Source organism: Chamaea fasciata, unplaced genomic scaffold, assembly GCF_029207755.1.
Source record: "Chamaea fasciata isolate MVZ Bird 193981 ecotype frontalis unplaced genomic scaffold, bChaFas1.0.hap1 SCAF_2, whole genome shotgun sequence".
Lineage (NCBI taxonomy): Eukaryota > Metazoa > Chordata > Aves > Passeriformes > Sylviidae > Chamaea > Chamaea fasciata.
The window spans coordinates 98,179,973-98,207,548 of record NW_027094087.1 but is presented as its reverse complement, the minus strand read 5'-3'; the positions used below and the strand labels follow the sequence as shown (position 1 = coordinate 98,207,548).

Sequence of the window (27,576 nt, the reverse complement as noted above, 5' to 3'; positions counted from 1 at the left end):
GAAGGCCAGAACGTGGCAAGCTGTGACTTAGTGTTCTGTCTCTGGCTGCCTGGAAGATGCTTACGTTTAACGCATTCCTCTTGGTCTTTGTTGTTGAGGGAGAGCTTGGGATGTCTTTCTGGTGCAGCTTCTCCTCCAGGGTGAGTGTGCTCCTGACAGTACCTGTGTGCCAACTGGTATGGTTTGGTAGGAAAAGCTCGACCTGAGGCAGAGCTGGGATCAGCACTTAACTGCAGGCTGAGGTGTGCTGTTCACTGCCCTGTTTTCTTAAGCCTGTGTTTTTCTTTTGGTGGGCAGAAGTGTCTTGAAATCATCCAGGAGCTGGTACGTGCAGAACTCAAGCCAGTGCAAAGTCCACTTAATATTGGGTGGATATTTTTGGGGTCTGTCTGCATATTCCCTGGTGGTCTTCCCTCTGCAATTTAGATGTCTTGGAGCTGCCAACACTCAGTGGTGTACATGAGCTGCAGGATGGGGGGGGTGCAATGTGGTCCTAGATATCTCCTTGCTGCTTCCTGCCTCCTCCAGCCTATCTCTGTTGCTGTGGCAACTCGGAGCACCTACAGGCATGGAGCTGTTGTTGCCTATCCTTTGCCTTCATGCTTCATAATCCTGATATTTCTATGCCTCTCAGTTTACCCCATGTTTTAGGACCTGGGGTTTCTTTTGACCAAGGCTAGAAACTGCTAAGTTTTTACGAGGGTGTTTGTCTAAGACTAGATGTCATAGATTACTTTTGGTCACACTGTATTTTGTGTTGTGATTGTGTTTGATTAAAATTCCTCTGGCTTCTTTTCTGAGTAAAGCAAAACACGTGGTCATGCAGTGTCCCAGTCACACGGTAACAAAGGACTCCATTGCAACATTTCATTAGAAGTCTGTGTATATCACAGTTGCTTCCATTTCCAATAAGAAACCCACGAACAACCCAAGGGAAAGTCAAATGTGCTGTCCAGCTATCTGCAGCTGTCTGGAAAGTGTTTTTGCAATCCCCATCCTCTGTTAAATATTTTCTTGTGCTCTTTTCAATTATAAGACTTTTTTAGTTTTATCAGCTATTAAAAACATGAGAATGATACAGAATCTATTTTGCTGTCACTTCCTTTAATGTAATACTTTATCTTCCACTAATTAAGCTCTTTATCATGAGCAATTACTGTCATCTTATACAAACAATTGCCAAAAGGTTATCTTCCTCTAATAAGAGCACAGGAAATTGTGCTAGGGATTACAGGCCCTGTGGAGGTTTGCCAATAAATCTTCTACATAAAATATTTGTAGTCGTTGTAATTGCATACTGTACTTTATGCTAGTGCAGAACCACATTCTTCCCTTGAGTTCATCATGCCTAGGTCTTAGGGCTTTTATGGTGCTTATGTGTTTAACATGCACTTGCTTCTGCAGCCAGAAAGTAGATTTAAATTACAGAGGAAAGAAAATGGCAAATGTTTTGCCTATCTCCATTACCGTGCTACAAAGAGCAGTAACACAGATGCAGATACAGGCCAGTGGAGGGGAGACTGTCATGCCTGAAGGGCTGTGGCAATCCCTGTTGCTGGATATGCCTGTAGAGAAAGTGCAGACAAGAATGAGGGGCATCAAGTCAGACTCATCAAAGCAGATTTAGTTTCATGGGGACTACAGTGAAATTGTGGTGTTTCACCCTTCACTTCAGATGAAACAAATTTGTACAGCTTTTCTTGCATCTCTTTCCTTCTGACTTGGTTTGGTTAATAACTTACTTGGTTAATAATGACACAAACTAGAGAGAATCTAATTTGTGCATGTCCTCCTGTGCTACCACTGCACCTCTGACAATAATGTGTGTGTGCTGGAGATAAATGTATGGAAACTGTACAGGTCACTGTGAATACTTCCAGCTATCCCCACTCCCATTTGACTCATTCTTTGGTTAATTAGATTGTTCTAGTCAGAAGGAGTCTTGCAAAATTAAACACTGGGTGTTAGAATACAAACAAAACTCTTTTTTTTAATGGTGTTTTGACTAATGGAATGCCTTCTTGATGATTAAGATAAAATGAGGTCTCTGGAATAGGATCATTAGTTTGGTTTTGACCCCAAAAACTGTGGTTCAAAGACGTCTGTGACTAGCAAACTACTATCTCAACTTTGCCAACTGTGCATCCATCTGTAGGAAAGGCCATTCTTAACATTTAATTGTGTGATGTGCAGCGCTGGGGTGCACCTGTCATGGCAGGTCTGTCCTGCAGCTGATCTGTCCAACCCTCTGGTCCTGTAGTTTATCACCCTAGCTTTTCCTCAGCTTACCTTCATAAGTTATGTTTTTCTGGTGGAGATAGGATGTTTTTTGACTTACATGGATTAGGATCTTAGTAGACAAACTTCATTCAGGAGTGTTGCCCATCCCGTGATCCAACTCATATTCTTTTGTACATCAAGAGCTTTCTTCTCATTCATTTAAAAGAACTTCTCACTTATTTAAAATATAGCATTTGAAATTGCCTTAAGTAATCCAGTTCTAGTGCTTATCAAAATACAAAATTAAAATCTAATTTTCAGGTTTATAGTATATTTAATATAAAAATAACATATTCTGTCCTCAGTGCAGACTTTTGAGTCCGGTTGCTCAATGCCTCAGCAGGCCCCCAGATCTGCTATGCAACATGCAAAATGAAGCTACCAGTAGTTACTCTGAAGCCAGAACTGGCCATTATAAAACCTCTGTAAGCTGGCTGCTAGTCTCAAGGTTCATTATGAGGGAGGTCATTCTTCCATGCAGCAATGAATGTAGCTTTTGAGTACATTTTAAAAGTTTCATTTAATCACAATGCGGATGAATTGTTTCAGTCGTGATCGCCTGATGGGAAACTAACTTTCTTCTTCCTGGGAGAAAAAATACTGTGTTGATTCTTGCAGCAGCTTTTAGAAATACAGGATGTGATTTCCTTGATTTTTTTTTTTAAAGACTTGAAGATTTTGGCACTAACAAAGGAAATTTTTCCTTTCTTTTCTTTTTAATACAGAGTAGTCAGTTTTCTTTTGGAATTGGTGAATATGCAGAATAAGATCTTCAACAGGCTCTTTCTGGACATCTTCTTAAAGTGTTTTTTTTTTTTTCCCCCCCAAAGTGTTTTCCACTTCTCCATAAAAAATGTGCGATTACAAAGTGCTTTAAAGAGTGTATCAGTTTCAGATTTGGCTGAAATGGTTTAAATAGGGGAAAGAAAACAAGTTTGTTGTTGGGTTTTTTTGTTTGGTGTTTTTTGTTGTTGTTGTGAATAATCTTTCATGCCCTAATTGGAAGAGTTTGAAGAAGATGCCAGGTTCATCTTGGAGATGTATAATATTAGGATAAAAAAACATGTCCTCCAGCCAGAACACAAGAATTGCCAGTCAGATCCAAGAAAATATTTTCTTTTCCCTGTGAGAGTGGTTAAGTATTGGAAGACATTGTCCAGGGAGGCTGAGAACATCCTTAGAAATACTCAGTGCAGAACTGGACAAAGCCATGAGCAATGTGCTGTAACTGACTCTGCTTTGGCCTGGGCATTGAACTGGAAACTACCAGGAGTCCCTACAGCCTAAATAATTCTGTGATAATAATCTTCTTTATGTGTGCAATATCTATGGTATTGGATGAATTTGCCATTCTATTATACAGTTGTATTTTCTGCATGATTGCTGAAAACTGCAGAGAAATGGAGAGGGGGTAGTCTTGGTAGAAGTGAGAAGTCTCCAGTAGCAGATAGCTGGTGAGCAGCTCGAGACAGGAGTCCAGTGCAGCCGGCTGCTGCTCATTCGGGATATTATCCTGCAGCCATGGATCTATGGGGTGGGTGTGCACGGTACTCCTTGGCCACTTTGTGAGGACTGTCATGTTGTAACTATCTCTGAACAAGTATGCCCAGCCTCAGTTTTCATTGTGTGCATAAAATGTGTTGGTGAATGAAAATGGTAAGTTTTTTTAAAGTTCTGTATAGCTTTACTTTCCCCAACACAGACCCTTTGCCAGGACCAATGTAGAAGAATCCTGTCTCATACCACTAGTCCCTGTATGTTAGGAAAAACAAATAGCAGCTCTTTCTAACACGTCTTCTCCCAGCAAAACTCCAGGACTTTTTCCAAGTAAGTGTGTGCTTCAAAACATGTTTAAATGTTAGATTTTCACATTACTTAAATTAAACGTTTAAAGTATCAAGGATATTCAATTTTAATCCTCTGTAATCTTTTTGATTACTCCGTGGTTGTTGGAAAGGCTATTGATTGCCTGTTGCTGGAGAGGTTCAAGATGATCAAAAAGGCACCTATTATATATTACTTCCTAGCCCAATAGATCAAAAAGGGAAAATTCCTTGGCATTAACTATGTTTAAATATTTAAACAGAAAATCATTATGGCTTCCAGACAAAGTTGTATTCTCTGTTCTACGTTTCTTTTCTTGCTATTCTGAAGTAATTGATTAATTCAGCTTATCTTAGTTTTTAACATGGATGTGTCAGTGCTATCCTGTTACAGGTCCACAGAAATTCTGAGCTATAAACATAAATTCTATATCAATGAGGCGTGTGGTCTAGACTGGAAGGAGATAGGTAAGACAATTTAATTTCTGGTCATATTCTTCATATTGGTGTCCTTAATGCTCATTTTCTAAGGTGGCTGGTGACAAGGAGAAGTACAGACCCCAGGAAGCACTACATAATGTTCATGAAAGACAATGTGTTTCATTTTCAGATAGATCTGAAGAATATTTTTTTTTCTGAAAACTCAAATAGTGTTGAGATGTATCTTCTACACTGTATGAAGTTGCAGAAGCTATTTAAAACTGTCACACTGCAGAGCTGAGATGAAAGTCTTTGTGGCTGTTAGCTGTGACTCAAAAAGAAATACCTGGATTTTTTTTTGTCTCTCCCACCACCCTTAGAAGTGGTAAAATAATTCCTTTAATATTAGCTCTTCATGAAGTACCCAAGCTGCATAGTCCCACCAGTCCAATTAAGGGTGACTATTACATTCTTATTAACCAATAAGGGGAAAAAAAAGTACAAGAAAATTTTGGTCACACTATTTAAACAGTGAAGAAATGCTATTGTGAATAAATTATACACGATATAAAATGTCTTCATAAAAATCCAATGGGCTTCAAGTAGATGTTGAAGTGGAGGAAGCCGTGCATGGATAGAGGAGAAAAATAATCTGTTTTTTAATTAATTCAACCAGCTGTAGGTGATGAAGATAGAGTATTGATACAGTTGAAAAACAGATTGCATCTAGAACCCAAATACAGGTCACAATCCAAGAGAGGGATAAATTGCAGTTTGAGGCCCATACACTTTGTGATGGATAATGGAACATGAGCTCTTGGTGTAGAGCACTTGAGGAAGGAATGCAGCTGATCCCCAGTTACAGGAGTGATGAAGATTCAGTACTGTGTGAAAGGGTTTGATTCACACAAGTTGCACGGAGAACAGTAATTGTAGAAAAGCTGTGAGGGAGTGAGATTTTGCTATGATCCAAGAGCAGGTCAGTTTCTGTGTGGGGGAATATTTCTACAAGCAGATAGAGATTGGATTCATAAGGCAGTGGCGTAACAAATTCCAATGTCTGGAAGCTGGAACACAAAATGAATGCTACCAATAAGTAATACTCTTTATTATGCTGATGATTCAGATATGAAAGAACTAAGCCATAAATTTAGTATGTTCCTCATCTGGTCAATTCTTTCAAGATACCAGATTAGGTTTCTCCAGAAGAAATGTCATAGCCTTGTAGAAAAGGTAGAAGACAGTGAGATGATGGAGGACTCACTGGATGAAGTCGTGTGGGCTATTATAATCTGGAAGCTTTGTGATCTGGAATAAGTCTGTCAGGAACTGGAGTGAGGCCATCAGGTTTTTTTCAGATAGGCTGCTGAACAGCTGTCAGACACTAGCTGCCAGATAACATAAAGAATGTGTCCTGCGTTGCCAGAATGTCTAAGTGATTTTGGCAGTGGAGGGAAATGTGGGCTTGCTTCATAGTCATTTCACCACAGGAAGGGATGATGCACATTATAATCTGTTCTAACAGAGCATTTGTTTGAGCACCAGAGGAAACAAAAGAAAATACAGGACAAAAATCCAGATCAGTGCCCTGTGGAGAGGGTAAGACCAGGTCTTGGAGGCTTTTATATGCAGTTAAGTTTTGCTCTTCAGATAACTTTCAGAAGCAGATCACTAAATCCTGTGGTACTTTCTACTGACAGTTCTGACTTGTTTCAAGCTGTTATACATCATTGCTTGACAGTAGCTTCTACTGGACTCACCAAGGTTAGAGGTGGGAAATTTGGTTTTACCTTCCTTTTGTCTAGCAAGCCTTTCTTTTTGCTTAGACTGTGCCAGTTTGAGGCTACTGCCCTTTCACAAGTGTGAGATGTGAATGTTGTGGTTTACACCCAAATGGATGCTAATTTCCTGCTGATTTAGGTGTCCACTGGTTTTCTCAAACCCAACCTCCCATGAGGGCTTTCCTCCCCTCATGGCAGGTTCACATGGTTTGAACTGCAAAATGTAAACCATGGAAATGTTGAGAGAGAAACTGAAATCTATTGTACTCCAAACTTTTTTGTTTTCTTTGTGGCTCTGCAGTACCATTTAAGCCCGTGTCCTGTGGGTTTTGGAAGTAGTACCAGACTCAGTCTAGCTTGGTGGGTCTTTATGTGGACATTCTACCTCCAGTTAAATTCCAATAAGAAAGTCACTTTCTGTTGCTGCAGTTGGTCTTGTCTCCCTATCTGTCTTTTGACACCGTGGCCTGGATATAGCACTGTTATCACCAGGTGTTGGGCTTGTGCAGTCGTTTTTCTCCTGCCTATTAGGACAGGCTGAGGTCTCAAGGTGCCAAATCTTTCTCTAGAGCATTCCACATGATTATCAACTATGTTCACTGCTTCTTCTCTACCAGCTTCTTGTCATCACTCTTCTCAACTTTCTTATGAGAAAGGGATAGAGATGGCAAAGACATCAAACAAACCCAGAATTCCTCAGTTTATAGAAATAGCGATGTAGTCCATGGACATAAAATGGCTAACAATAAGGAACCCTAGACTGTATGGACACCATTGAGCATTGTCTTGCTCCTGCTTGAAGATGCCTTGTCTGGAGAGAGGCCTGAGAGAGGCCAGTGCTTGTCAACAGAGATGGTTGTTGCCAACTTCACAAGCTGATAGTGAAGAATTACATTAAAATAATGACTGCTAAGTTAATTCTAATCAATTGGAAATCAGGAACTGAAGAAGGATAAATACACTACATAAGCACAGCATTGTCCATATAGCATAGATGTTTAAAATATAACTTTCCTGCTAGTACTGAGAATCTGCTGGAAGTCAGTCTTAAAACATAATCCATTGTAATGAAGCACAGCAGAGAAAATATGATTAATTTTCTGTCATAATAATCATATTTATATATAATTTGTGACTGTTCAGTTCTGTGAGAGACTTCTATCTCTAGGAAAAAAAATCAGGAAAGCCATCAAGGTTCACATGAAAGTGGGAATCAATGCACTTTCAAGTATGTTTATTTACTCAGCCAAAAATAAGCATGTGCAAACATTATAGGGTTCAAGGGGAAACCAGTGAACCAGCTAGCTTCCAAAGGAAAGATCTTACTGAGTATCTGTTTCCACAGAAAAGCACCTCTAGCCATTACCATATTTTGAACGGCCACTATTATTGGGTACTTTGTTCTGTAACTGGTGTGTAATCAAAAACTACTAAGAGAAATTTTAAAATTCTTTTATAGTAATTCGGGAGTAGTTCAGTACCATCAAAGACAAATCATTCAACTGGATGCTATCCTTCAAATGCTTTTTTTCTGTTGTTAATCCTCACTTCTTTCTGTGAAGTACCAGCTTTGCTTTGCTGAAGATTCCGCACATTTCACACAGAAGGTCCTCTCCCCCACTAACTCCAGGCTGTGCCTGTAGGTCAGGTCTCTCTTCTCATAAACTGGCAATTTGCACCTCATACATTATTGGGAAGTTCTTACAAACTTCTTGAATTTGTTAGACTTTTCTGCAAACAGTGCTGCATTGCAAACTCCTGTAATGGTGCTGTGCATAGTGAATGAAGAGAGCGCAGCTCAAAGTTCTTCTTTGGGCCATCATGTGCTCTGGTTACTTCTGAGTAGCAGCTCCCCTGTCTGGGGCTGTATATATGCCTGGTGTGGTTTTGTGTTGCAGTGTAAGGAAATTAAGCAATGCAGTAAGATCTGAACAAAAATTTACCACCTTTTACCAAAAATGTATTTTTTCATACCAACTTTTTTAAGTCTTCAGCCTTAATTAATCCTCTTTCTTGATTACTCACTTAAAAATGAGTAAAGTGCAACAATTCACGTAGTCTACTTATGTACATAGAGCCATGAGGTGTATCTACATATAGGATGATTGTTTCCATGTACTTTATAAGGAGTTCTGTGATTAACTCTCTGAGCCTGGCAGCAGGACTGAATTACATTGTAATGCCTTGCTGAGTTGTGATGGTGCTTTTGGAGGACATCTTTGGTATCACATGCTGGAGGGAGAGAGAGGAGTGCCCATCTTCTAATTGTGGTGAGAACTAGGGAGAGTGAGAAGAAACCCACAGGTAAGTTCAGGTGTGTTTACACTGCTGTACCTGCATTTGTAATAAACAGATATTTCCATGGTCACAGGCAAAATTTTTGCTTTTCCTCACCAGATGAGTCAATTCACAAAGAGACAAAGTTTCTATACCAAAAGGGCATTCCTGCCAGAGGACAGATTTTTGTATCAGATACATCGAACAGGCTGAAGTTATATCTAATTGATGACTGTGTAAGTTGGCCTTGTGCTAGAAGGCCATATGTTCATTTGTGTAGACGTGATGAAGACAGGCAAACAGCATCTGCAGAGATTACAGATCTGCCCCAGAGCTGCTTACTCACTGCAAGGCACTTGGTGAGGAAGGCACTGCTGGTACCAGCTGCCTGAAGTAGCACTGATACTCACTGATTGTACATGATAATATGTAATTTTCATGGCACCTTGCTGCCTGCCACTAGTGACTGTTTTGTCACTTGGGATGGGGTCCTCAGCATGTTGATTGGTTGGGGGTACCTCACCTGTAGAAGAGCTGGGTTGTGGTAGAAATGTTCGGATACTCAGGGAAACCTGTGTGTGGGCACTAATGTAGCAGATAGTGTACAAGTGTTTGCTTTTGAAGAGAGAAGGGAAGCAGGCATGAGTGGGAATGGCTCATCTATGTAGAGTTACAGCTGAGAGCTTTTCTCCAGCCTGAGGGAGCAAAGTGTCTTTCATCCTTAGGTCCACTAGTCCTGAAGATGTGTGTCATAGCTAGCAGGAATGTGTGTGTGCATGTACCTCTGCTAAGTACGTGTCTAGCCAATATTGAAGGCTAGAAATATACTTAAGGGAGGGAAAGGAAAGTGTGTTTTAAAGGTGTTCAAATAGTAGTTCAGTGTAAAATCCCTCCTGGAGATCTCTCTCAGCCTTTGAGAAGGCACTGAGAGTGATTTTTGTTGTTTTTCTTTTTTTGTGGAGGACGCTGATATCAATAATGTTTCAGGGAATGGACCAGAGGAAAGAAAATTATTTTACTGTGATCCATTTTGCTAAGATGAATGGTGACCACTTACCTTTCACCAGAGTTGTGTTGTCTCAGTGGGGAGATGATGGCTTGGATTGCATAGGCAGAATCTGGAAAAATTCTATTGAGCTAGAGGAGAAAGGCATTTCTTTGTCCTTTTGTATTTGTCCTCTGGGATGAAAGATAAGTCAAACAGTCTAATTTTGGAAAACTAAGAAGTCACATCATTTTTCCCCTGGTATTTTTGCCATTTCAGACGGCTCTTTCTAATACCATTTTTCTTCTGACTCTTATTTTGCCAGAGACCAGCATTCTGGGTGGATGGCTTCCAGTGCTCTTCTGCCTGTGAAGAAGAAACATTAGGCAAGAGTCAGAGAAGGGATATTGTTCAGCTTTGTGGCCACATAGATCCTCACTGTCTCTGTACAGGAGCCCTTAAATCCTCCAAAAGTGAGGATTTGCATTAGAAGATGGGAAGGTTTGTAGTTACTTGGCAGTGATCTGGAACCACTTTTACACTTGTCTGTATACCATCAGTGGGCAAGTGGGCTTTTCTGATCAATTGCAGAGGAGATTGGAGAGATTTTAGTTGTCTCAGTATCTCTGTGGGTTTAGTTCTTAATTATCCTTTTGTGCCATTTTGCTGAAGCATGTTTGTTAATCACTCCAGAGTACTTTAGCTTCTTTCAATATATTGAATTCCACTTGGATGCTTTTAAAAGTGTTTGCACAGCATATGCCTTTCTTAGGAGTATGGGAAATATCCACAGTGTGAAACAAAAGTGCAGTGTTCCAAACTCAACATCCATGTTGTTATCCTGTAAACTAGTACGCACTGTGCTGTTACGTAAGTTTGCCTTGTGTCAGAACAATAAAAGCTGAGTGTACTAAAAGGCTGATAAGCCTGCCATGAAGAATTACATTCTTCAAATTTTCCTGCCTTAAAATAACACCTGTTGCGTTACTGACATGCTGGTAGTATAGTGTGTCTTGAGAGCTAGTGTAAAAAAAGAAAAAAATGGCAATTTTTCAGGCTGTTCAGGTCTGAGCTTTGGCAGCCTTGAATTTAGTATTATCTCAGAGCCACTCTTACACAAAAGGACTTCGAAAAAGCACAGCTGTTCTGTATTTTTGGATATTAAAAATGGACAAAGTCACTTTTCAGTAATCCTGCCATAGCCTCGAGGACCAAATGCAAAAAACAAGTGCTCCTTCTGTTGGCAGGTGGGAAGTTCAATCCTTTAAAAGGCAAAATAAAAAATAATAAAATAGATGGTTGTGCAGATTCTGAGGGTAGCCTGCAATGAGGGTGAAGGGACAAGTACCCCACAGCTGCCAGAGAAAATCATTGCTGGCAGTGTGTGCGCATAAAGTGACAGCGCGCTTCCAGCAGCCCTTAAAGGAGTGGCGGGGGGGAGAGGGGAAGTTCACCCCTGCTACCACAGTTCCACACAATGATCGCCTTTCTGGGTGCCGGGGTCACAGCTGCTGTCTGGAGATTACGTACAGAAGCACTCTTCTTCTCTGGAGAATGAGGTTTCCTGGAGGATTAAGCACAGGCTGAAAGCAGGAGGAGTTATTCAGGAGGGAGACAAAGACCGTGAGCCCATGGCTGTGACAGGCGACAGGGGCGGAAGACTGGAAGCAAGAACAGGGAGTGCCGGGAGTTGCTGCTTGGATGGGAGACCCTCCAGTTAGGGATCTTGAAATGGGCCAGTTGTGGGGTGAAACGCACTGAGCGTTTGGCATGACCTTGCTGGCAGGACTCAAAGTGTCCTTTCCCACTCATGTGGGAGGTGGAAGGAGTCTAAAAGGCTCTGCCACTTCCTGCATCTGAACTAACGTAATTTCTTTGCACTTCGTCTCAACCCCCTTTAGTATTCAGAAATAGTGATCAATGCAGTATTCTGAACCCCCATGTAAAGGTATATATGCACTCCCCATCTGCTCAGAAAGTGATGCTTTTTGCATTTCCTTCTGTCACTGACATGTTTCACCGTGCTTTCTGAGCCTGCTGCTTTGGTGCTTCCTTCTTCCCTCTTCCTTCTTAGCTTTTTCTTTTTTATCTCCTTTTTCCTCTCTTATCCTGCTATTTCACCTCTTGGGCACACACATTCCCAGGCAAGTATCCAGAATATCCTTCACCCACGTATCATGTGCCAGCACCTCTGTTTTGTGTAGGAAGGTCTTCTATATTTGAAGCCAGAGCCATCTGTCTCAATGCTTAAAAAAAAAAAAAACAACACAAAAAAAACCACCAGGTTTCTTGCAGTTTTCTGCAAGGGCAATGGCCACAGTTCTTCTGCATAACTTTAAAAGGAAAAAATGCAACCTATTCTATAGTAATATCTGAAACTTCTATCTATCAGTTCTAAAGTTAAGTCTTATTTCACCTATTGGATCAAATTTCCCACAGATCCCATATGCCGGCAACTTCTTTTTAGTGGCTTCAGAATCCACTGGTGCTTTTTATAATCTGAAAGAAATGAGTGCTGCACATAATGTAGGAAAGGAGAGGTGGAGGCAGAGGAGGCTGACAATGCATGCATTCAAACGATGTAAAAGTGCAAGTGGGAAAAATCTGATTGTGTTGGTAGAGCTTGTCAGAGGAGGTTTCAGGCATATCATATATTAGGAAATCATAGCTATTTTAAAAGCACAAAAATGAAACTTCTTAAAAGGAGCAGAATTCCAGAAGGATGCTAATGAGTAAGTATTGTCAGCCAGTGTTTAAATGTAATGTCACAGTTGCTAGTTATTGTCCCTGCTGTATGGATATTTCCTAATTGCAGTGTGAGTCTTAACCAGATCACATTTAAAACTCTATTTCCATTTGCTTCTCACTCTGAAAATCCTCTAAAAAGGAGCATTGTCAAATAAATTGGTAAGAATTAAAATACTGCTGTTGTAGCTGAAAATAGTTAATGCTTTTGATGTTGCATTTAGGCACAAACAAATAAACAGGAAATCATACAAAAACTATTCAAAGGAGAAACTTAGTGTGAGGTGGAAATGTAACCTGTGCCACTCACTTCTGGCCCTGGTTGATGTACTGTTAAGAACAAAATGCTGAAGAGTGCTCCCTTGCAAGGAGGAACTAAAGCAACTTGGATTTTTTTCTTTTAATCACAAGTCTTGTGAAGAGTACTGATGACTGCCCACATCTGGTGAATTGGATTAGAATCTAATTAGCATGCAGAGTTTAGAAAACTTTTATAAAGTTTCAAAAATAATGTGAAAGAAATAGCTTAACTAAAAATTCAGAGAATTACTGAAATGTTCCTCTGAGCATAGCTTGAAAGTAGCTTTCCTGCTCCTTAAAGATGTAGCTCACATGAATGGTAACCTATTTTATTTGTTAACATTTTCTGTTCAGATAATTTGTTAAGTTTAAAGATATCTGTAGTATCTAATTGACCCCTGTAGCTAAAAGCCCATCTGGAAATCTAGGCACATACTGAGAAAGATCAATAATGTGATTTTAGTGTTTGTGAAAGCAATTTTTGTGGCCTAGTTTATGAATCAAAAAGGATAATACACCTGTCCTACGTTTGTGAAGTACCTCAGCAAACACAAAAGGATAGTCTGTTCAGTTTATGTACTTACTTTTTCAACACTGTGTTATAATGGCATGTTTCCAAGCAAAAACATACTTTCCTCTTTAATCTCATTCACTTACATATACATCAACTATTCTGTATAGCAAAGTGGTTAAATTCAGGCTGAAATGTGGTCCAAAGGAGAAATGGAGGCAGAAACTCCTGTAATTCTTTCTGTAGAGGAATAGAAATTCGTTTCCCATGTTTCTAAATTTAGGGCTTACACCAGCACAGAGAAGTATTTTTTAAAAGAAAATGATGATTTGTGAAAAAGAAATTGCAAATATTTTAAGATGGAAATGGCTGCTTTTTTGTCTTCCTTCTCCATTGCAGTTCTGAGTATCTACTCAGCCTTAGGGGTGCAATTTTTTTTTCTGTGGGACTGCACAGGGCTTATTCACAGAGCATATCCATAACAGTGCTTCAGTTTGCAGGGGTGGAAAGTAGAGCCCACTATATATTGATAATATGTATTTTTTGTCTTGAAGGAAAAATCTTAAACAATATTTATGAGAATGGATCAGCACAACACTATCAGGTGATTTAAACCATGGAAAAATTACATTTCAGTCCTGTTGGGCATCCCACATACTTAGTTGCTTCTTCTTGGTTTAGTTGGGATTTTTTTTTTTTTTTACATATAAATAAATAAATAAATAAATATTATTTTTTTCTCTTTGCTCTATTTAGAGGAGACATAAAATTCTGTTAGCATCCGTGAGGATGTTACATTGCAGATAGAGCATAGGCAGAAAGAAAGGAGGAGCGTGTCTCTTGGGGAGAAAAGGGTTTGTAAGAATCCAGGCCCTTGAGTGTTTCTGCTTCTTGGCTTCAGTGGTACAACTCTGTGAGGAAACCTCTCTGTAGCAGAACATGGGCTGTTTCTCCTCGGTTTGGGATCAGCTTGTGCAGCATGTCTGGGACCATGCAAGATCCCTGTGGAAACCTCAGTGCTGTAGAATCATGGGCTCTGTCCGGCCAGTGCTCTCCAACTAGGATGCAGTAGGATCCATAGGATGATGTGGGGAAGCATTTACTTCTCTCCCTCTGCTTTATGCCTGTTTGCATCACTGTCCTAATCTTGGTTGTGGTGTAGCTGGTGGCTCAGCTCTTCAGTACTTGGCATTCTCTGCTTTCCAACCTTGATCTGAAAGGAATTTTCTGTTTTATGAATCCTGATCCTCTCTCCAAGGGCAAACTTGAAGGCCATGGTACTTTCTTCTTTAACATCTCTGTGTCTGAATAAGTTCTGGGGCTCTTGCATTTAGAGCAGAAAATTTAGACTAGCAAATTTCTACCATTTCCTGAAAGGACTGAAAATCACCTCTGCCTTGATACCTGTAGCAAGATTCCCCAAGTCAGGGCAGTGTTTAGAAACTAGCAAAAATAGTAATGATCCTTGAAATCGGTTTTGTTAGACTGAGTTCAAAGGACAGGAAAGGAAATGTGTGGAGCTTGTCCCTGCTTCATAGCACATCAATCTCTTGTGTGAGTGCCAATAGTTTTGGGTTTTTTTGTTTTTGTTTTTGGGGTTTTTTTATGAGATTAATATAGAAGGCCAAAAACTATTTCTGCCTACAGGAACAGGCATAGTATATCCTGCATTCTCTGTGTCTTCCTCCTCTCACTGAATGCTGAAGTGTGAAGCATATTCTGAGATGTTTCTATGCTGTGCACTTGCACAGCAGAAAACAGCAGTAGGTGGGATATTGGAAAAGTTAATAGCACTTACTCAATGTGGAGGTGAGAAGGTAGTTTTGTTTCAGCAAGATAGTGACTCATGATGCCAAAATGAATGTGATGAGGGTGGTTTATTTTAGCTTAGATATCACACATACCTGTTGAGGTCTGAGATAAAGCAAGCAAACCCTCAGTAAGCATACTGTCAGAGTTCAATAGCCTGTAGTGATCCAAGTTGTAAAAGCCTGCCTCATCACATGAGAACGCAGAGCTCTCCTTCTGGGGCTCTCTGAAAGGAAGAGTGGTGCCTTTGTTGGCAGGGTGCTGCCCTGTGCCAGAACACCACAGCGGATGGCAGCATGTGCTCTGTATTCATCATTGGTCTGAATCCAGAGAATCTGAAGAATAAATGAAATTTGAGAATACTTCCTCGATTGGTAAGTGCTGTGATCAGGTCCCTTGGATGTCAGCAACGTGAAAGGCACTGCTTTACCCATGTCTGAGTTCTTTCACTTCCTTTCTTCTTCACACCCCAAGATGCTGAAGAGAAATTCTGCAGGTGAGACATAGTATTTCCAAGTAAGTGGAAGGCTTTTTTTCTCAGCTTTCTCTTTCCTTGGTTTAAATTCAAAGTTATGACAGTTTTACCTGAAGTTTCTTTTGATAGACCTTCACTCCTAAGAAGCCTAAAATCTCATTGCTGAGTTTACTGGGCCTTTTTAGTGGGCATATCTCTTACCACCTGTGGTGGGTTGACCCTGGCTGAAATTAGGTGCCCACCAAAACCACTGCCCTCCTCAACTGGGTAATGCAGAGAAAATGTAGCACAAGTCCCATGGGTTGAGACAAGGAGAACTATATGTGAATGGAGCTGAGATCTGTTTTATTTCATTTTCTGTGTCAAGCTGTTGTGGCATTTGATTCCAAAGGACTCATCTCGGAGTGCTTACAAAGCCAAGTTCTCATGCCAGTGTGAATGAGAAAATAAGTCTCCATTTTGGTCTTTAATTCCTCTTTTCTCCTGCCTAGACTGCTTTGTTACTCTCACCCATCTGTTAATGACCTAATGGAGGCCTCTGAAGGGCTTCTTAAGTCCCTTCTCCTTTTGCTTTGACATTAGACCTTCCTGTGGTAACATGTGGCGGGCCTTGTCTACTATTTTGGTACCAAATGTGAAATGCCTCAGAACATGTGAAAACGCATGTCCAGCCTTTAGAGGTAAGTTTCATATGGTGGTAGAGAAATGTTGCCAAATAATGTGTAGTCCTCTCCAGCCAGATTCCTAAGTACCCCTGAACAAACACTTTAAAAGTGAACCTGTGGCTACTGGAGACTATGAAAAAGCTTTCTTGGAAGTCAAGTTGGCAGAGGTGGTGCATCTGAGAAGAGTGTAAGTCACTGGGGGTCAGACCCCTGGGCTGTAGAGGCCCAGTGTTGCAGAGGATCTTGTGGTGAGAAGGGAGGGTCCCTGCCAGAGGGAGGAGGATGTCTATGGTCAGACCTCAGTGGCTGCTGCACTGTTGCCATATGGACACCATACTATGCCAGTGCCAGTAGCTCTGTCTTGTGGTGGAAATCAGTGAGTGAAATGCCTCTCCTGCCAGGCTGTGCAGATCTGCACGGGCTGGCACTCTGCGGGAGGGAGCACAGTGCTGCATGGGCCGCTTGGCACGTGGCAGGGTGGCAGTGGATGGTTGAGAGCAAAGTGCTCGTGCACAGCAGACACTGTTGAGTACCTTGAGCATTACTGCAAAAGAAATCAAGGAGAGATGGATCTTCATCCTCAGAAATGTTTCCTGAAACAGAACAGAAGAGTCTGAACAAAGCAGACATTTCTCCTACAAGACTCCTGCAGGCTGCAATCCAGGCTTTTTTCTGAAGAGCTTTTATATCCACCTCACTTGCAAGCTGCCTGCCTAGGATCTCATTGGCATTCTGCTTTTCTGCTGTAATCTCATGTTGTTAAGGAGTGTGATTTTTCTTCTTAACTGTGCTGCATATAGAAGATTACATAAATACTGTGGAAATTTTGGGAGAGGGAAGATGAAGGAGAAGAAGAAGAAGAAAAACCAAACCACCAAACCCTTCCTCTAAGAAGCATTTTGACTTTGTAATCTTATGTCTTCCTCGCAGAGAAAATTCTGTTTAATGTAGGAGGAAGGCAGACATGCCTCTTTACCAAGAAAACCACAAACTGGCTTCCTAATGGTCCAACTGTGTTAATGAGCAATTACAAACCCACTGAGCTGAGGTAGATTTATTCTGCTGGCAGCAGTTGCACAAGGATGGTTTGATGCAGGAGTGCTTTTTTCCTCCTCTTCTGTTTTGAACTCATTTCCATCTCCTTCCTCTTGCCTTCTTTTCCTGGGTAAATAGAAACTCACTTTCTAGGTTGAAGCCATTTCATAAAGGTGGTGCTTCTGAGGTTCAGCTCTCCTGTTAAACCAAAGGATAATTCCAGGATGGGTGAAAGGCACTTTTTTTTTTTTTCTTTTCTTTTCTTTTCTCTTCTCCTTACAGCACAGTGGTTCAGTTTCTCATTTTCAAAACAGATATTTTGAACAGTGTGCCCGGGATACAGGGGCAAAATTGAGCTTTGAGTACAGGACCCTTTCTACTGGGTTACTGTGAATGTGTTTGAGTTCTGAAATCCTCGATGATAGGGTCCGTGCAAGTGTTGAGGGCGGCCAGGCAAGTTGTCTTGGGGGAGGACCGTGGGCTGCAGTTCAGTGGAAGCAGTGCACAGGCACCGTGTTGCTCTTTGCAGTATCGAAAGGTTGTCTTTTTCTTTAAAGTCTGAAACAGATCAAATAATAAGATTTTATCGGTCGTGCTTCCTTCTTTATAGAAAGAGTGAAAATTTGTTAAATATGCTTGCAACTCGGGAAGGAGAGGAGGAATAATACTTCAAACAGTGCTGCTAAAAACAGCCTGGGCTGCTTTTGTTTGGACTTGCAAAACGCAGCAGCTTAATGCCTCCATTGTATGCAGGGGGAAATATGCTAATTCGAAGCACATTTCCCATCAGAAGCCCTTTCAGGCCTGTCATCGCTGAGATATGAAGGCTGATAAAAGCGGGAGCAGGGAGGCATTGTGCTTGGCGGCGGCGCTGAATGGGCTGAGGAGCCGCTCAGCCGTGAGGGCCCGGCCCGGCCCGGGCGGGTTCCCAGGCCCGGCCCCGCCAGGCCGCGCTCCCGGCGCAGGGGGCGGGAGGGGCCGCTCTGCTGCCGAGGTGTGCCGCGCCCGCCGCCGCCACCCATCCCGCCGCCCTGTGGGCCGCGGGTTCCCGCTGGGTAACACGGACAGCTACCTTCTGCTCACTTTACGTGCAGTTTAGGCTGAAATAACAGAGTTTTCTGTGACAAGGCCTCCATCGCTCCTTTTCCGAGTTGCTGATGCGTGCAGGGCAGTGATGCTGAGCTCCCTCTGTAAAGAGTCGCCCTCAGCTCGGGAAATGGGGGGTGCTGCAACGGGCAAGGCTTCTTTCTTCTCAGTTATGCAACAGAAGGGAGTCTGTGAAATGCTACTTAGTCTGCTACCGTATCTGTATGGTTACATGAGGTTGAAATAAATGCATTCATCAGTGTTTGGTATGTATGTATGTATGTATTGTTTGGTATATATTAAAAATCTCTAAACACTTGTCTTTACATACGGACTGATATGTATAAAAACCTAGAGTTTGGGTTTTTTTTCCCTTCTCTCCTACAGTTGTGAAAAGGTCTTTAAGTGATGGGGTTTGTCTCAGGACCCTGTTGGTCCAGAACTAGAGAGATGCTCAGTTTACTCAGGAATGCATTTTCTGTGTTCCTTTAAACATGTGCATGTTGTTTTATTGTAGAGAATTTGGGATTTAGTGAACTTGACTATCTGATAACGTTGCTATGATATTTGCTTGGAAACAGTTTGAAATGGCAATGAAAATTTAGTTATAGTTTGTTTGGCTCTATAAACCTGCAGTGTACTAATGGCAAATTAAACTAAGAAAATGGGCTTTTGATTGTGTTTGCAATCTGGTGATGTTCTGTCTGCAGTAAAAGTATGTACTACACTTGAAAACAGAATTAGTTTCTGAGGACCATGGCTGGAATTAAGTCCGTATAAATACTTTTAAAGCTGTGGCTGGTCTTTAGTTTCTTCCCTCTACTAATAAACTTGTGAACAAGCGGCTTGGGCTGGGTGATTTTGGCTGGCCATGAGAAATTGTGGTCTTTTTCTGCAAGCTCTGGGCATGTCTGTGAGCTGCAATGAGTGGAGCTCTATCCCATGTTGAGCAACACGCCTTTGGTCGTCTCCAGGACATTAAACGCACACTTGACATAGTTATTTTCCACACAGAGTTCTTCTTACAGACCAAAGGAAGAACCTTAGCCAGAGCCTTGGGTGTTGTTTCTGCCTTGTGGTCTTATTTTAGGGGTTTTTTTTCCATATATACATCCCTTCTCCCTTTTCCTGGTTCCTTAGCTCCTTTTGTTTCCTCTCCAAATGATGCAGAAAGGTGGAGCAGATAATTATACTTCAAGAATCAGTAGTAGTGGGATATATGGAAGATGTGTCTGTAGTACTACTGAAATCAAATATGCCTGGGGCATTTTCAATAACTAATGTGAGAGTCTCCAGTGGAAGCACATAATGAGAATGCTTAGTGTTTACACCTGGGAAACTCTGAGTGCAAGAGAAATGGTTACAAATGTGCTGAAAACCGGAGAGTAAAATAAAATGGGATGGGAATGATACAAGGAACAGATGAAGAAAAGTAGATGCTAAATGAATTTCACTCTGAGTCATGACAAAGTGTAGAAATGATGCCTTTCAGCTGTTTAAACAAGTGAATGTCACGTTTGGAAAGAAACAGAAATGGGGATGTAACTAAGGATCGCTCAGAAGAGAGTCTGGGTGGTTTTCACGCAGCAGGACTGGAGGCCATTTCGGAGGCTGGGCCCTGCTCCTTCTGGAGGAGGCACTCCTGCACTGACTGCAGTGGGGCCCTGGCCATTGGGCAAGCTCTCCTTTGTGCCCAGCCTCAAAACCTGCCGGGCCACAGAGTGGCTCTTCTCAAGAAACACTGAAAGGCTCCAAGCTTGAGACACTTAGAAAATCAGGCGAGACAAAGTGTTGGAAATGTATACTCCAGGGAATTATCCTGCCCTGGCAAAGGATTTTACTTGATGTCCTATCTGGGAATCCAGGCTGAAAGCTGCTACTTTGTCCTTAACTCACCCTATAGCACTTTTGTCTCAGAGCTCACTTTGTATGCGGGATCACCCACTGCTGAGGTTCGGCAAAAATCGAGGCGTGACATCCAGACAGAGCTCCAACCACACTGGTTGTTTGCAGGTTAAGTCATTCCCTGTTTATAAAGGTAGAGGGGTGGGTTTTTTTCTTAATTGTGCTTAACTCGCTGAGTGCACACTTAGCTTTTTGTGGGCGCAAGTGAAAGACCTGTGTAACACTTGAGCGGCCGTTGTTTGTTGTTCAGGCGGCGCTCTCAAAGGCTTTGCAAAGTGCAAAAGAACCACTGCTTTAGACATGACTGGGATCCCAATTGCTGCAGCTGGAAAGAGGGGACTGGAAAAGCCAGACCAGAGAAGTTGCTTGGCACATATTTAGTCGATGAGTTAATTGGACACTCTCAATGTGGGACTTGTTAATGTCTTGCTGCTTTCCTAATGAGGATATCTGCTGTCGCAAAGAATACTGTGATTAATTGGGGACCCTTTTGTTAGTGTCTTAACTGAGGATTTCATAACTAGTGTCTTATGTGTGAACAGAGACTATATTTGCAATTCAACAGGCAGTCCAGCACTGCATGACACGACTGGTCCAAGATCTTTCCTAAAGTATACTTAAATTACGCTGGAATGGGAATTTTCTGTCTTGGGGAAACAGCTACAGTTGTTGTGACTTACAAGGTGCTGAAACTTCAGACAGTGAATTTCAGTACATTGTACCAATCATTATTTTTATGCTTTCTTTTACATCAACATTTTGACTTTTGAGTTTGGTGGGCTTTTCAAAAAGTTTACACACAACTGCCCAGCAATCCATGAGTGCATCTAGGAGCAATGTATGGTGAAGCCTGGGGCCGTGGTGCTGGTTTTCCAACACAGGATACTGAGATGAACGGGTAACGGTGCTCCCAAGGTGTGATTTAGCTGTGCTGCAAACTCCAGTCTGATCTTGGGTAACTCGGTTCCTGACTCTGAAACCTTGAGCTGGAGGAGTCTGTAGCAGTCTGTACACTGGGATGGCTGTGCATACACTATCAAACTGAATACGTATTGCATGACTCTGTAAATTAGTATGCATTCCTCATAGCTGTTCCAATGATGCTCATATGGTTTACTGTTCATTAAAAACATGTATATAATTGTATGCATTTTCTTCATGTACATATGACTGTGCACACATATGTGTTTTCTGCATGTGTACTTACACACAGTCATCTGTGGTTTATGCATGGAATCCTTTGTGGCATTCTAGGAGGATTCTTCATCCTTGTCCCTCCCCAAGTACCCCCAGTATGCAGTGTGAGGTACCCTTCTACAGTGAGTGCCACTAGTTTCTTTTTGGGGAGCTGGAGGGTTTTGCACTTCTTTTTATTTCCCTGCTTTTTTCCACGCTTTGTGAAAAGACTGGACTGAAGCCAAGACTGAAGAACAAAACGAGTACTGAATAGATGAGAGATTGTAGGTGGGATGCTGAAGTCTATGCGAAGAGTGGGAGGGCAATTTTGAAAATCAGAACTGGATGTAAAGTTAACAGAGGATTGTCTGAATAAATCTGACTTGGTGGAGCAAAAGGCTAAGTTTCTGTCAAGTCTGAACTCAGTAATGTTTATTTATAGATAGAGGAAAAAAAAATCAACAGGTAGCCTCCCAATATCAGTCCTATCTCAAGCTCTTGTGTTTTGAGATGGGGCAGCTGTATTAACAGGAGTATATTATAATGATACCTTTGCTGCCTTCTAAATTGCTGGCAGAAATAGTTCTTCTACAAGTACAAGAGGCACTTCTACTTGAGTGCTGGCAAGTGCGACATAAAAATCTAGGATGCTATTTCAGTATGTCCAAGTATTCAGAAGCTCCAGTTAGCTTTCTGAGATGGCAGCAAGTTTTGACAACAGTATTGGTGAAGAGGGTTCACAGCAAAAGCTAAGTATGTTGGATTGTCTTCAAAGTGCAGAATTAAGGCAACAAAGACAAAAGACTTGAGCATATTATTTTCCTGCTGCACTACAAGGCAGAGGCATGATAACTGAGACTCTCCCTTCTGTTGTGATGGACAGAGGGAACAAAAAGGGTGGTTATGTGTGCCAAAGCCAAAAATGTAGCCCTTAAAATTATGGAGAAGCATTTGAAATACTTCGAGGGCTTCATGTAATGGTCATGTGCACGAGGATCTTGCCACTGATGAAGAGAAAAAATTGTGAAGATTGGGTAACTCAAAGCCTTGTTTTCTGCCTCTTTGTAAAGTTAAAGGATTTGAAATCTGCCTGCAGTACGCCTGTAGAAAACTATGCCATAAAATTGTGGAGCTGGGGTAGAAGCTGAGGACAGTGGCACCAGCCACTGGAGCTGGTGCTCTGAACACTTGCCTAATGAAAGCTCCTTCTGGGGGAGATGCTAGGAAGTCTTTGCTTTAATTTTCTGTATTTACATGCTCTTTCTGCTGTAGTCTAAATGGGCTCTAGTTTGTCAGCATATTTCCTTCTGGCTTGCCAGAAGTGTGGTGTTGCTCTGAACAGCCTCACAGGAGAGGGATGCAAGAGGTGATGTTGCTTCCAGCTTAGTTTCAAATGTATCCTATTTTGTTTTGATTTTTATTGCCTTTTCTCAGAAGTCTTTGGCCTGATTGAGATTCCTGTATTTTGTCTGTCAAGAGTCCTGTATTATTTTCCCCAGAATTTTTCTTTTTTTAAATACAAGTTTCTAAAACCCAGGAATATGTTACTAAGGGCCTTAGATTAGAGAAATAAAATCCAGTGCTTTTAAAATTATTTATTTCCTTCTGTGCTCTTGACTGCCTTTCATAAGCAGAAATGGAGCTCCCACCTGCTTAAGGACACAATTTTTTTTCATTCATTTTGGACTTTGATTATAGTTCTTCAGGTTTTTTTTTTTTTTTTAGTAGACTTCACATCTCTGCAATCTGAGCCCTCTTTGAGACTAGAACTTGATGAGACCTAGCTACTGGAAAAGCCATACAGATCCATCTATTCACTTTCTAAGGGATTTCTTTTTCCTTTGTGTTTTAGCTAAATGTTAGCCACTGGTGTATGTTGTGGATCTGGGCTGCTTATTACCTTTGATTCTCAGCCGTGGCTGTAAATGCAGTGGTCCAGCTGGAAACAGGAAGGCTGGACAGAGAACTGTATGTAACCCAACAAGTGAGTGACATCTCCTTTGCCTGCTGTATGCCACCAGGCATTTAGCTTGGCAGTAGTCCCTGACATCTTCACAAGGCTTTGTTAAGGGAGTCACAGCACTGGCATCTTCACACTGCTAAGGTTTACCCTCCTGGACTTAGCTCCATTGGTTAACTCAGTGATTTTCTTTGGCTGCAGAAATAACCACTATCCATGCTTAAGCCTTTATTTTTGCTCTTTCTTACAGAAATTTGAGACTGAGACCCCTAAGTGCAGTGCAGACTCATGTCTGTGTTTTATACTGTGATATAAGTGCAGGGATTTTCCACTGTTATTTGTTAATTTGGATTCCATTTTCCTAGTAACCTAGTATATCTGAAAGAATGAACCCCAGTTTTTAATTTTTTCTAAAGTACTTGCAAGATATATGACTGCTGCACAACTTAAAACTTGTCATGCTTTGATTTTATCCACATGGAAAGTCTGCCTGCTTTTGCATAAGTATTTGGATTGGGTTTTATAAGCAAGTCTTCAGTAAGTGGTTTAAAGCTGAACACAAGCAATTACATTGCACCGAGTGGCTTCACGTGTCATTGTTCTTTCTCTTAAATATTAACAAAAAAGCAGTATTCTACAAGTTGTCCTTAAAATTAGTTGTTTGGACTATGTGTCAGTCTTATTTGAGGGACAGTGTCTGTATTTTAACTTCTGAGTCTTGGATCTCATAGATAATCTCAAATTGCTCTTCAGCTGTGTAAGAACAGTCTTTATTACAGCTCTGTGAAGCCTTTGTAGAAATGGCAAGTGTGTATTCATCTCCTGAAAGCTTGTGAAGAATTTGCTGTAGCTTATGGTAGAGCTTCTCAGCCTTCAGGAATGTAAACTAGATTCAGTGACATTAAAGATAGATGTTCAAAAGGAACTGGCACTGAACAGAATAGGGATTCTAATATAATTTTTAACTTCTGCAATTGTGCTATTTTAATTGATTGAGCAAAATCATTGAATATGTGCTTTGAATTTTTTTCTTTAATACTTAGATAAAATAGATTTAAGCCTTTTTTTTAAAAAAACTATTTTGCAGTAAATGTCACTTGGTCTGCAGTGCCTTCACATGCTTTCCTCCACTGCTGTTCATCCTGAGGTTTGGCAGTAGTCTCAGAGCTGTGCTTTAGCAGCCGAAACCCTTGCTGCTCAGCCCCTCTCCTCATTTTCACTTTTATCTTGTTCTACAAATAAAATGCTGGGCTGAACTTCTCAAATGTAACTAGCTGCCTGCCCAGGTTGCTTGTTGCCTAAATCAGCTTGGTCTGTACAAGCAAGTTTTTGCTGAATATCAGTCCTAAAAGAATGTTTTTTTAATTGTTTTTGCGTTTATGGCTTAATCTTTGTGTGCCTTTGTGGCTGTGTTGTCATAGGCATAAACTTGATGTTTCCCAGTCTCATCACATATTATGACAAGGATATATCTGTTAAAGGGAAGGAACATAGAATGAGACTACTTGCTGGCTGTGATTAATACTTGAAGCGCAAGATCAGCACCCATGTTAGCACCAGAGGAAATTATATAGTTTGTTTTATTTGCTGTATTTACCAATGATGGTGCAGAAGTTCGAAAATCAAGAAATTACTTAGGGTGATAAGTGCTTAAAACCTATCATACATTGCAGCAATCCAGAAAATAATAAGAAGGGAGGGGAGATAATTTTACTCTCATGTATCACTTGCAGCTTTCTGAGGATGATTTAATAGGTAGGATTAATGCTTTTGAATAGTTGGGCTTGGTGATTTTTGAAGTGTTCAGTTCAAGTTCTTGTGAAGTTGATTCTGGTATTGTGCACTGATTTTTCATTGCCTGTTTGGGGAAGGGCTTATTCTGGGAAAACAGTGGCAGGAATAGTCTCCCAGCCTGTTAGTTTTGGGTTTCTGAAACCTCAGAAACTCTGAAGTCCTGAGCTTGCCTAACAAATTCTGTTCACCAGTAGGAAAGTGTGCAGCTGTTTGAAGGAGTACGTCTCCCTGGTAAAGAGGGGAGGGCTACAGTCATGGGTTTCCTCCAGGGACAGTCTGGAACCAGAGGTTATGTCTAATGTATTTTCTGTTTAAATAAAGGAAATTCCAGGTTATGTTCATATTTTCTGTGTATTTATACTAATAAGTGTGTTGATATTGCACCACTCGAATTAGGTTATGAGCAGGCCTTTTGTAGCTTAGGATAGTCTGAAGGGAGGTTTCAGCATTTTAAAGTTTTAGACTTTCCTGTCTAAAAGCAAAGATCATTAAGAGAGATCTAGACTGTGACAGAAGTACCAACTGCACAATGAGGCGTTCCAAGAAGAGAATTTTATGTCAGAAGCAATCAACTGCTTTGACCAATGTCTAAAATTTGTGTGACTTTCAGCAAGGAGGTTGTACTTGGTATGGATTTTCAGTCTTACTGATGTTAAACAGGGGAAAAAACCCACTCTTCGCAGAACCTTTTCTTTGTATAATCATTATACCAACAGCTTTTAGTAATGGTTAGAAGAATATAGCAAACACATCACCCATGCTTTCACCTTTTGGCTGATTGTTTCAGAGAGTGTATTTTAGTGCATGGCCTTGCTGGGTAGGGTTTTCAATCTGTGTGTGGATTACTGTCTGAACACTGGAGAGGAAGAAGGGGGAAATATGCCTTGCCACCGGGGTTGAGGTCTCTGCTGTGGCTACTGATTTGATTACCTGCAGGAACCCAACCCCTTGCCCCACACTGGCTTCTGAGGATACTTCATGCCATCTACAAATTAGCATCATCCTGCTTACTTAGAGGTCTGCTGAAGTAGGAGCTTGAACTGCAGACTTTTCCTGGACCCCAAGGAAGCAGAGCAAATTAGCAGAGCATTTTAGGCAAATGCTTGATAGCTAGTTTTGATGCTGTGATGCGAACAAAACCTTAGGATATGACCAATACCTCCTGGCAGCTGTGCTGAAGCCTAGAGTCTGAGCAGTAATGCCCAAAGCGAAGTAACAGCTGTGTTGGCTGTGGTGAGAGAAGGGGGTTTGTGCACTAATTTCTTGAAAGATATGGGAACTTCTCTAATGATTGGGTCTGAGGGCTTTTAGGCTTTTCCACTAGGCATCTAGAAATAAAAATGCACAGCAAAATTGTGGGTGTAGTAACTTCAACCAGAAGAGACTTAATTGTAGCTACACATCTTTGGACTCCTTCCCTCTTCCCACTCTCCTGTTTGAATCTGTTATAGGGAACATGCAGGGTGTAGGTTTTAACATCCCCAGCATTTGCTGAATCTGCTGGGTGTCTTTGCAGGCTGCAGAACTGGCTGCATGGCTGGACCACAAAGGCCATTACTCCACTCTTTCTCCGCCATCCTACACATACAAAGGGGTGCCTTTGGGCACTTGTGCCATGTGCAGTGTGTTGCGCTGTAAGGCAGTGAGACAAGCAAAGTGACAGGCAAGGTTAATTAGCCTCAGTACAGCCTTAAATGTGTCAGTTGTCCTGGGTTTTGGGAGGGGAACAATACCCCTGTGTGGTGTTGCCCTGCTCTGTGGCTCCCCAGCACAAGAGTGGGCTGGGGCCACCTAAAGTCACCTTGTGCACAGCGACTCTGGCAAGTCTTGAGTTTGTTGCTCCCAAGTGCAGCTTATTTGATCACGCTGGAGTCTGTCTAGATGTAGGGGAGTGATCAAACGTGCTGAACAGCAACTCTGTGCTCACTCCCAAGTATGGCTTTAGGTCTCTAGTGGCAGACCTCCTTTTAAAGCCCAAGTTGTGTTTTCTTAAACATTTTATCCTTTAGAGTGTTGCACGTGCGTTTTAGGTCGCTTGAACTTGCTTCCTGTCTCCTTGCTTGGATATTTTTTCTTTTTCTTTTCTTTTTTTTTTTTTTCCCATTGTGCTTGCGAAAGAATTTAGATTTTTCCATGTACGTACATATATGCCCACTTTTGCTTTTATGCTTCTCTCACACAGTCTTTTACCGTGGGTGAGCGGAACTCTCGGCAAAGAAAGCAAACAGAGAGAGCAGAGCCATCACCCCCCACCCCTTGAAAGAGCAGAGGGCATGTGGAATAAATCAAAATGCAAAGCATAATAACAAGGTCCCATGGGAAAGGGAGCCTTGTGATTGTGTGCCGGCGTGCACTCCCCTTAGAGACGGCGGCCGGGGGGCTCACCTCACAGCGGCCGGGGGCTCCTTTCTTTCTCACTTGCATCTCCCCTCCCGATGTCACCAATCCATTCACTCCCCGGAGAATTGATTAACATTTGTGGGGAGCCGGGGGAAGAGCGGAGGGCAGGAGGCAGGGGGCGTGAGCGGGTGATGCTGGTCCCCACGGTG

General features: G+C 41.6%; 1 protein-coding gene and 1 long non-coding RNA gene across 5 annotated transcripts in view; one reads left to right on the top strand and one right to left on the bottom strand.

Annotated features, from left to right (window-relative positions):
* Positions 1-27,576, top strand: part of GPM6B (glycoprotein M6B) — a 107,781-nt gene that overhangs the window by 47,257 nt on the left and 32,948 nt on the right. The window lies entirely within an intron of this gene.
* Positions 7,565-27,572, bottom strand: LOC136285543 (uncharacterized). 3 transcript variants are annotated; one of them, XR_010719482.1, is made up of 5 exons: positions 27,413-27,572; positions 17,107-17,664; positions 16,605-16,664; positions 9,639-9,932; positions 7,565-8,581 (listed from the first exon to the last, which is right to left on the bottom strand). It is a non-coding gene; the product is annotated as an uncharacterized lncRNA (long non-coding RNA). The 3 variants fall into 3 exon arrangements; XR_010719484.1 differs by lacking the exon at positions 16,605-16,664 and having other exon boundaries at positions 7,566-8,581; positions 27,413-27,571; XR_010719483.1 differs by lacking the exons at positions 7,565-8,581; positions 9,639-9,932 and adding an exon at positions 14,855-15,421 and having other exon boundaries at positions 27,413-27,567.